The sequence below is a fragment of the Cavia porcellus genome, unplaced genomic scaffold, assembly GCF_034190915.1.
Source record: "Cavia porcellus strain 051 isolate PalLab524CR breed Dunkin Hartley unplaced genomic scaffold, mCavPor4.1 scaffold_9, whole genome shotgun sequence".
NCBI lineage: Eukaryota > Metazoa > Chordata > Mammalia > Rodentia > Caviidae > Cavia > Cavia porcellus.
Window position 1 is genome coordinate 6,067,931 of NW_026947492.1, and position 10,157 is coordinate 6,078,087.

The following is a 10,157-nucleotide window of genomic DNA, read 5'->3' on the forward strand; positions in this document are numbered from 1 at the left end:
TACTTACTTTGAGACCTTCTGCCCACCACAACTGCTTCTCGTCTGCAATGTCTGTCTGCCAGGCCACCCTGCCTGATTATACAATAAAACCTCTACAAAGTATGAGCTAAATAAACCTTTTCCTCCTTTAACTGTGAGTGTTAGCTATTCTTTCTCAGCCAAAAAAAAGACAAGGGTCCAGATTGGAAGGCAGGTCTGCCCAGCCCCTCCCAAATACCCCCACTCATGAGCAACAAATACCAGAGGCTCACACCGCATGTCCAGCCTGTGTCCTTAGCTTGCTCTCGAGTATTTACCCCCTGCTTCATGACATCCCCTGGGGCAATTTAGTCTGCTTCAGATCTCTTCAAAATGCATGTGGTTAGATCGCAGCTCACCTCCCACAGCCACTCCTTGACCCTACACATCCATTTTTCCTAATTAGCTTTGACTTACCTTGGTTTCTATTGAAGTCTGCTCTGTGAGCATTCTGAAATGCAATCTATTTGCATGCCAGACTTTTTCGTAGGCTGTGTTTCATTTAAATTCTGGAGGTCTGGATCATAATGAATCAGTCTAGGTTTTTTCCACTGAAAATGAGCCCAGGGACCACTTTGGGACCTGAGCTAATGCAGAGATGGGGCTCTTTGAAATGTGATGGGGGTAGGGGAGAGTGATGGTACTTTAGAGGATGAACTCACAGGAAATGGGATTGTGGTTTGTGTCTAGATGTTTTTTAAAGCCTTATGTGGTCATAGGTAGCCTTTTTTACTTCCATCATCTTAATGCTCTGTCTTGCTCAAGAGGCATGAATAAATACCAACCCTCATATTAACCAGAGCAGAGGAGCACCCCTCGTTGCTCAGGGGCCCATCTGGCCTCACTGAGACCTGCCCTTTTGTCACCCTGACAGCAACACCCCCTTCAGCCTTACACCTGACTGCTTCACTCCCCTCACCCTTGTTCCGAACCCGTAGAGCTAACCCTTTAGCTTAGGCTGTCCCTAAGGGAAGAAGTTCATAGGGCTGAGGCCAGGAGTCTGCCCAGAACCCAGGGTCCCCTTCTAGATTGCATAGTGTGAATGGGCCTGAAGCTTTGCTTCTGGAGGCTCCCCGGGCCTCTTCCCCTGAGGGCAGACCCACCCAGTAGGAACAGCACTAAGCAGGATGGAATAGCCACACTCTGTGCAGAAGGCCCTCTGTAGGAAGGGCTGGAGCACTGCCGGGGTACAGGAAGGGCCGGAGCACTTCTGGGGGACAGGAAGGGCTGGAGCACTGCTGGGAGGAAAAGATGGCCAGGAGTCACTCACCGCACACCATGCTCCTGGACAGAAATCCAAGCAATTAGGAACTGGACATCTGAATTCAGCTTTTTGTATTAGTCAGTTTTTCCTCTCTTGAACACAATATGTGACACTGACAATTTAAAAGATAAGAGGTTTAATTTGGCTCACAGTTTTGAGAGATTCAGTCAATGGTCAGCGAGCTCCAAAGCAAGAGCATCATGGTGGAGGGGCTTTAACAGAGGAAAGTTGCTTAATCTGTGGAGCTGGGAAGCCAAGTAGAACAATGCCAGACAAGAAAAACCAGATTTCAGATAGAGTGCCCAAAATCATACCTTACTAACCTACCCAGCCACACCCAGAGTGCACTTTACTAGCACTGTAGGTCGCCCCCAAGCCACTCACACTGCTGTTTACAAGTAAGTGTAGCTCTCACACTTTCCGCACCCTCCCAAGGGTATATTTGTTGTGGCAAGAGGACAGAACATTTTAAACTTTAAAACGTGCTAGCTTGATAGATTAATTCTTGCTGTTTACCCGTGTTGTCTGTGGCCTTTCACCCACACTCCTACTCCTGACCCCCATTGTTACACATCTTAAAAGAAGCTAACTTAAAAAATCAGAAGCCTCTGTGAAGAAAGGACTCCCCTACATACAAACGCATTCCTGTATATGGCCATGTGATTAATTCTTTCTTCTAAGTTTTGATCACGCCTGCCAGATAAAGTGTTGAGGCTTTGTGTGAGAGTGTGTATATGGCTGGAGGCACAGGTCATCCCTAAAAGCTGAAGACAGTGCTCTGCATAGGAACTTCCTTCACACTGTCTATGTAAGTGCTGGCTAATAGCGGTGGTGGCCCTGGACATAGACACTGACCCACATGACAGCTTCTGTACAATTTACCTCAATTTTCTCCCCTCCTCTCTCTTTCTTCAGACCTTTCAAGCATCACACACACACACACACACACACAGAACCACCTCATGGCCTCCACCCACCACCCTTTACAATTTCTGCTCTTCTGTGACCTCCCACCACTAGTTTGATCCATTGAGATTGTCTTTGTACACCCTTCTTTTGGTGGCCTCAGGAGAAGTGTGATGTCTCTAAAGCGTGGCTTCTAAAGTGTTGAATATGGAGGAAAAGATGCCATTGGACTCTGCTCACAATCAGTTCAGTGCTAAGGCTCTAAACCCCAGGCCCAGCTACATCTATCCATCCTAGGCCAACAGAAAAGACACTCCAGGATTTGCCTATTATGAAGACCATAGGGGTAAACAGTGGATCCTCACTGGCACCCTCAGACCCCTGTTGCCTGCTAGTTCTGCTAGCCCCAAGCCCCCTGACTCTTCCAGGAGGGTGGAGGCAACACTCTGGCTGATGGTTGTTAACTTGGCCTGAATCCCCCCCTCTCAGCCTCACCTTAAGTCCACCCGAGAAGCCCTGCAAAGATCCTGCACAGATCTGACTCTCTTCTGAGTGCCAGCATCCCTCACCTGCTCTAGATGGCTCCACTGTACAAATACAGGGCTCACTGCCAAGATGTCAGAACAGTAAATCTTCACTGATTCTTTTATTCATGCCCTCACTTCTTCAGACAGTGCTGAGGAAAAACAAACCCAACAAAATCCCTGTGGGCTCTGGCAGTCTGGCGCTCTCAGCTTTGCTCCTCTCTGATTACCTCTGGAAGGCAGAAGCAAGGAGAAAAGTCCATCAGAATCCATGAGGGTGGTAAACGCCTTCCTACTCTTCTTCTGGAGTAGGATCAACCACTCTCAGCCAGCAGCTGTGACATGCTGATCCCCAAAGTTCTGGGGGCCAGCAACCAGTGAGTCCCAGGGAAACTGGAAAATTGCTATTCATAGTTTACTGGAGTGCTGTTATCTCTGCCTCACCATCCTAGCTGTCTTTCAATTGCCAGGGAGCTTCGGGGCCCAGGAGAGGCCTGGCTGCTGGCTACAAAGAAGAGGCAGCCGGGCTAGTGGAAGGCTCTGCTGAAGGAGGGCCTCTGTGAAGGCCTCCGAGCCATGGCAGCACCCCCTGATGCCACTGCTTTTGCAAAACAGCCCAGACCTCCGGCTCACCTGGAGCCTTCCTCCTAACACCTCTGGGCACCAGCAAGGGCTAAACACGATGCTTGCTAAGACAGAAGAGGATTGAGAAAGGCACTGCATTTTGTAGAACTGCTTTCACACAGAAGAAAGGCAATAGGCTTAGCATGACCCATTGTCTCTGTCCAGGAACGAAGGGCTCCCAGGATATGCACCTTTTGGTCCTAGGATTAGGAGGGCCTTGTGCAGACTCAGAGAACAAGTCCCTCTGTGAAAAAAGAGCCTCCTTACTTGAGCCTGACACATGGCTAGGTCCCAGAGGGACTTGGACCCCAGCTATCTGCTACAGGCTTTTCTAGCTCAAATCTCTCTTCAGTAACTCTACCTCATGCATGGGGGAAGCTGGAGGGTAGAGGTGGTCCTCCTGGCCAACCTGAGGGCTACTAAGAGAAACGGAAGAAGAAAATGCTTGTGGTCTTTGTAGCAGGGAGGCAATTCCTTTGGAGAACTAGAGCCCATCTAAAGCCCCACACAGGAACTGAGCTGGGGAACACCTGAGCCAACTTCCAGGCAGCTCGAGGGCCTTAATCTGTGTTTGAACCTTTATACAGCATTCCAAAGCTGGGCAGAAAACGACAGGAAAAGATGTCTTTCAAATCTTTTGCCTGGTACTTATTCTTCCCAGGGATTTAGAGGGCAAACTTACAGGGAGAGCAGGCTTGGGATGCTGTGAAGCCATGAACAAGGGGTTTCTTTAGATCTGGCCTGGAATAGGCTCATCTCAAAGGCTTTCCATGCTGGAAGTTGTGGGCGGACATCTCAAGAGGCAAAGAAGGATGATGTGAAGATGAGGGGAGAAAGCTGATCCCATGGCGATCACTTTCCTCAGACTCATAATCTGATGGGTAAGAGACCAGAATCTAGGGAGGCTGAATCACTAGCTCACAAAGGCATATTCTCATGTGGTTAGAGACCCAGAAGTGACTTTACTGCAGGAGCCATGTTTCCTAGCAGCAGATTCAAGGCCAAATGTTCTCTGGAAAGGAGAAAGTTCAGAAAATAAGCCCAGCCCTGGACAGCCCTGTCTTGCTGGAGTCTCTGTGCTATACTGGGAGAGACACATTGGTGGACTGACTTTTCTCCACCTGGCCTGTTTCCCAGCTTGGTGCACTCCAACACTCACTCCGGGTGAAAGTCCTCCACAGAGTTCCCATCCTGGGGAAATCCTGCCCTACTTCTCCATTTTCCAGCTTTAGAGTAAGATCAGCCTCAGTCCTCTGGAGTGGGAAATCACCACTCCTTACTTCCCTAGGAATCTTCTTGGAGCGGGGAGGATTTAAGACAAACTGAGTCTATTTAGTAGAAACCAGAGACTTGAGAGTTTGCATGTTCGATAGGAACATAGAAATGACCAGATCTGGAATGCTAAGGAAGGTTTGGAGGAAAAGAAAGTGAAGTGAACTTCCCTTTGAGCAGCTAGGAAACCACAGGAGGGAGGTAAGTAAGCACATGGCTAAGAGAAGGAAGAAGAGAAACACAAACAACAAAAGGACGCTTGGAAACACCTCTGACAGCTGTTGTGTCCACTTTTAGCACTTGTGGCTATTCTGTGCTATTTTGGGTGAGCCCAGTACCTCCAAAAAGCAAATGCAAGACAGAGCCTGCGAATTGTCTCCAGGCAATGGCAAGGCTGTCCTCTTATCCTAGCAACACTTCTAGGAAAAGCAGCATCTGTAGAAGGTGTCACAAGAAGAAAGAGCCTAACCTCTATGACATCCTTGAGACCCCACAAGTATAGAGGAGTAGAAAGATAGGCTCCTGTCTGCGGACGGTAGCCAGGAGCCACCTCCTGGGAAGTCTTGGAAGGCTCCAAAGATCTGCCCGGGCAGGCGGGGTGCTGAATCCTTGGGGAAGAGGGTACAGATTCCTCACACACACAGATGTCCTGATTTATTCATGATAGGCCGTTGGAGCTCCCTTAGCAATTACTGCCTCCCCATGCAGCTTCACACCTGGCTGGCCACTAATAATTTATTGCAAATCACTCCAGTAAGACAGTCAGCTTCCCTAACTTCAGATCCCTCAGAGCTCAGCACAGCTGGGCACCGAGCTAGTGTTCATTAACACCTCGCTGGACCTGGCTCTTCCCACTTTCTTGGCCACCACCAAGAAGTTACCTCACATACAAGATGGGCAGGGCGATGCATCGTTATTTTTTTTTAACTTGAAGATTTTTCCTTTTTTGGTACCAGGGATCGAACTCACGACCTCGCGCTTGCCAGGCAAGTGCTTACACCTCTGAGCTTAATCCCCAGCCCTGAAGATTTATGTTTAAAACAGAGAAAACAACACACTCTCAGGGAAAGTCAGGTAGGGAACTGGCCCCGGTAATTGGTCCCCACACCTGGCATTGAGAGCCCTGCCTGGGAGAGCAGCACACTGCCACACAGCACAGGAGACTTGGCAGACCACTCCTGAGCCACCCAAAGCTGCCACAGGTCCAAGGCACAGAAGTCTTCCAGCTCATCGTACAACGAGTGTCACTTGTTCTCAGTCAGCTTGTGGTCCCCAGCTGAAGCCAAAAGCATGCACAACATCTTGCCTAGCTCACAGGTGACAACCTTGTCTTCTCAGGCGTTGCAAAAGGAGCTGCAGTTCTCTCTTTCCTGGATGAGCTCCCGGAAGTGGTTCCTCTTTAGGGCCCAGGATCTGCCTGATGTTCCCACTTCCTAGCTCTGTGGCCCTAGAGCCATCAGGGAAGCACACTTGTAAAATCAGTGCTCTCCAAATGGGCAGCTCCCACGGCCTTCCCCAAAATATCTGTGCTTGTTGCTCATTGCTTCTTTGTCTGTCTGAGTTTCTGCTTCTCCTCTTTCTCCTCCACCTAGTACTCGCTTGGAATCACAAAGTTTCACGTGATTGGACTTCCTGACCTTGCTCTCCAATTCCTTGCCCCTCCTCCACCTTGAATTCACTTGAGACAGTGGGTGGGGTTGCAGCTGAAGAGGATGTGACGTGGGGCCGGGGTTGGCTTTCATCAATTCCCCGCAGATGTCCTTATTTGGCTGCACTCCGAAGGGCAGCTCCGTGTCCTTCTCATGGGCCCCGATGCAAGACTTTATGTGCTGGGACCTCTGGGCTGTATCCATCGGATGCAGGACATGTCGCAGGTGTGACCATGCAGGTACACACAGTTCCCTGCACAGAGACACCGTCCCACAGTGGCCTCCAGGCAGCGGGGCCTGCTGCTGCTCCGACTCTGCCTTGGCCTCCGAGCCCTGCCTGGGACTCTGGGCAGCCAGGGCCTGCGCAGCCGCAGTAGGGTCACAGCTCTAGCTAGACTCATGCCCGATGGTTAATCTCCTGGAGTGGACCCTGCTGGAGGAGAGATTGGAGGCATCATAAGGGATGGTTCTGCAGTGCATATTAGCACCTGCTCCCTCTTGTCTCAGTGATTGCTGAGCTCGTATCTGCAGCCACCTCCATAAACACAGTACCCTCGCCGGAAGTACTTGCACACTACACTGTAGGGACGGTCGGAGAGGTCACATGAGTAGCAAGTTATCTCCTTCCTTGCAAACTCCATGCATGAAATATCTGTTCTTTGCTTCTTTCCAGGTTGTTCTGGAGCAACTTGTTTTTTGCCTCTTTAACCACTTGCCTGCTTCCCTATCAGAATCCCGGTCTGCAGAGCTCGAAGGAAGAAGTCCCTCTGAGTTAGGAGCTGATCCCTTACCTGCAGTCCACAGCCTCTTGCTCCTCAGGTCTCCCACGCTGCCTCTTAAATAGTGGAGGGTAACTGGGCGTGGTGGTGCACGCCAGTAATGCTAGCAGTGAGGAGGCGGGGCAGCAGGACCGCAAGTCTGAGCCCAAGCTAGACAGCTGGGCAGTTTGATCAGAGCAATGCGTTACTGGAGCAGACTGGCTGGTCTAAACTAGTAACGTCCAGCTCTACACTTCTGTGCAGTCCTGGACCATTTCACTCAGCCACATGTGGAGCAGTTATGTGGATTTGGAGCAAAAAGACCCACAGCTTACATCATAGCTCTGGTCATTCTTAGCTGAGTGGTCTTGGATGAGCCAATTTATCTCTCTAAACTTTTTGTCTATAAAATGAGGGGCAGTAATAATAATAGTAATAATATCTTCACCCCAGAGATTTTGGCAGATCCTGTACATGAGCAGGTTTCATAACCTACACAGTATTATTCGAGCTGAAAAGTCACAATGGCAACAACAATAATAGCACTTCCCTTTACATAATAAGTGCTTATTATTGATATCAGAAACCAAAAGATCACAGTTGATAGATTTATTGTTCACTCTTCCTTTCCAACCGGATCTGCTACACTGTCACCATCTCCTGGTAAGGACCTGGACGAGCTGGACAGTAAATGCTGGTTTCAGGCTTAAAGATGGAGGTGTTTTCCACCCACCAGAACCTCTCCCACACTGCAGCTATGATTTGACAGCTGACTCCTAGAAACCTATTCCCTAGGTAACAAAGCCAACCATACATGAAAGCCCTTGTATTTGAGTGTTCTTCGTGTAAAGAGAGCAGATCCTCCAGGAATGAATAATCATTTGCACAACTCCTCAAAAAAATGCTGATAAACACACAAAGTTTTGTTATTGCTAAATGCTAATTGCATTTCCTTGGGTAAGCACCATAAAAAATTCATTGCGGTTTCCAGAAACAAGATGCCAATTGCATTTTAATTGCTAAAGAGAAAAGAGTAGGGAAGAGGCTTTACCAAGAAAATGCTAAACTGGCATAAACTCAGTAAGAGAGCTCCCCAAACCAACAGCACTATTCTGAAACAAGAGATAAGACGAGAAGTGGGCCTTTTGGGGAAGCCAGTTCTTCCTGAGAGAGCACTGTTTCTCCCACTGTAAACCTCAGGATTTGTCACTGCAGATTATGACATGTAGATTTAACAAATTTAAAGAACATGACAGGCACCTGTCAAAATTCTAGAGTAGATAAAAAAGACTCAGCACCAAAATGTCAAGAAACGTGGATATGAGGAAAAATATATTTCTCTCCTATAGCTTGTATGTGAGAGAGGATGGGAGAAAAAAGTTGGACCAAGACCATGTACCACTTCAATTTAATAACAGAATATTTTGGACCAGTCACACAACAGTCCTTTTTTTTTTTTTTTTTAATTTTTATTTAAGGAGAAAAGAAAAGAAAGAAAAAAAAACAGTGAAGGGGTACAAGTTATACAGATTTACAGAATAAAAAAATGCGCAGTAGGAAATCACTAGTTAATGGATTACATATTGCCATCTTAGAAATAATTGTTCAAGTCACAAAATTAAAGCTTGTAGAGTGGACATTCCACCAATGATACTGCAAACAGTTCTGTTCAATGATCCAATAAAACTCTGTGATATCATTTTCTATCTTATACTTTTAAATATACATGCAGTTATATAGTTTAGAGCACTTTCTTTTCCTCTCTTTTGTACAGTGACTATTACACATTTTGGGTTTCATTGCTCCCACAGTTCTTGTTGCTTTTTTGGAAGAGAGTAAAACCAAATGTGACATAACAGAACAGAATCGGTCAAGTCAAAAGGGTGGACATAATAGATAATATAAAAACATAATACAAGGTGATCAACAATGGTTACCCTAATGCCTCCCGCTATTTCTAATAGAATTGCCTATATCATTAGTTGTAATACAATTGAACAAAACCGTAAAGAATAAAACCCACAAAACCAAAACATTGGAGACATTGTAGGTCTTCAAAAGTAGATAAAAGTCAACGAGAATGGGCGTTATAATGAATCTCATTATCTTCTCAGCTGATGCCTAAACTTTCGAACCTGATACTATCCAGCAAAACAGAATATAGGAACCTCAGTCAAAAACAAGATGGTGAGAGTAATACAGGGCTTCAAATCGAGATAATAGAAAGTCAAAGTGGGTTACTATATTATATCCTGCTATATTTTTCCCTGTAATTAAATGGGTAAAAATAAAAAAGTAAATAATGGAGTGGAGATTGAGAAAAAAAGAGGGCATAACAGCGAAACAGGGCAGATCAAAACATAACCATTTAAGCAGAATAGTGTTTCACCACCAGCTAATCCTGACCCAAAGATAGTTACCATATTGACTCCCTCCCTGAAGTCCTTGAGTACAACTTCATATACTGTAGCATTAAGTATATCAAAACAATGTAAATCCATTTAAGAGAATAACAGCATTATAGAGTATTTAGAATCGACTAACAGAAAATGAACAATGGTCTCTGTATAATCTCCTTGTCTTTAAAAGGTTTTTTCTTATACTATCGTACATAGTAATATCCAATAAGATACAACCTGTTTAGACCATTGGAGACAGAAGAACAAAAGCTAGATGAGACTTCAAAACAAGATGGTACTAAATCAGCATTACCTATTAAGATGTCATTTTCTCCAAAAAAAGCTGTTCCTATCATCCAATCTTCTCTGTCTCATTTCTGTTGAGCTCTTTTTCTGTCAGTAGCTGTCAGTTTGTCTTCTTCGTTTTGGTCTCTGCTCTATTCGTTGTGGCCTCCCCGCCCCTATTTCTGGGTTCTTTGTATTTTTCTTTTTTTAGAATATCCTGCAATACTTTCTGTAGGGTTGGATTGGTGGTTGCAAATTCCCCCAGTTCCTCTTTATCTTGGAAGCACCTCGTTTTTCCATCAATTTCCAGGGACAGTTGTGCAGGATATCTCAATCTTGGCTGTAGATTATTATCTTTCAAAGCTTGAATTATTTCTCCCCATGCTCTTCGTGATTTGATGGTTTGTGAAGAGAAATCTGCTGTAATTTTGATGGGTCTTCCCTTGTAAGTGATCTGT

At 46.3% G+C, this 10,157-nt stretch overlaps 1 pseudogene; it reads right to left on the reverse strand.

The window, feature by feature from the left end:
• Positions 1–1,430: 1,430 nt before the first annotated feature.
• On the reverse strand, positions 1,431–7,006 carry LOC134477609 (E3 ubiquitin-protein ligase makorin-1-like; annotated as a pseudogene).
• Between the last annotated feature and the right edge of the window lie 3,151 nt (positions 7,007–10,157).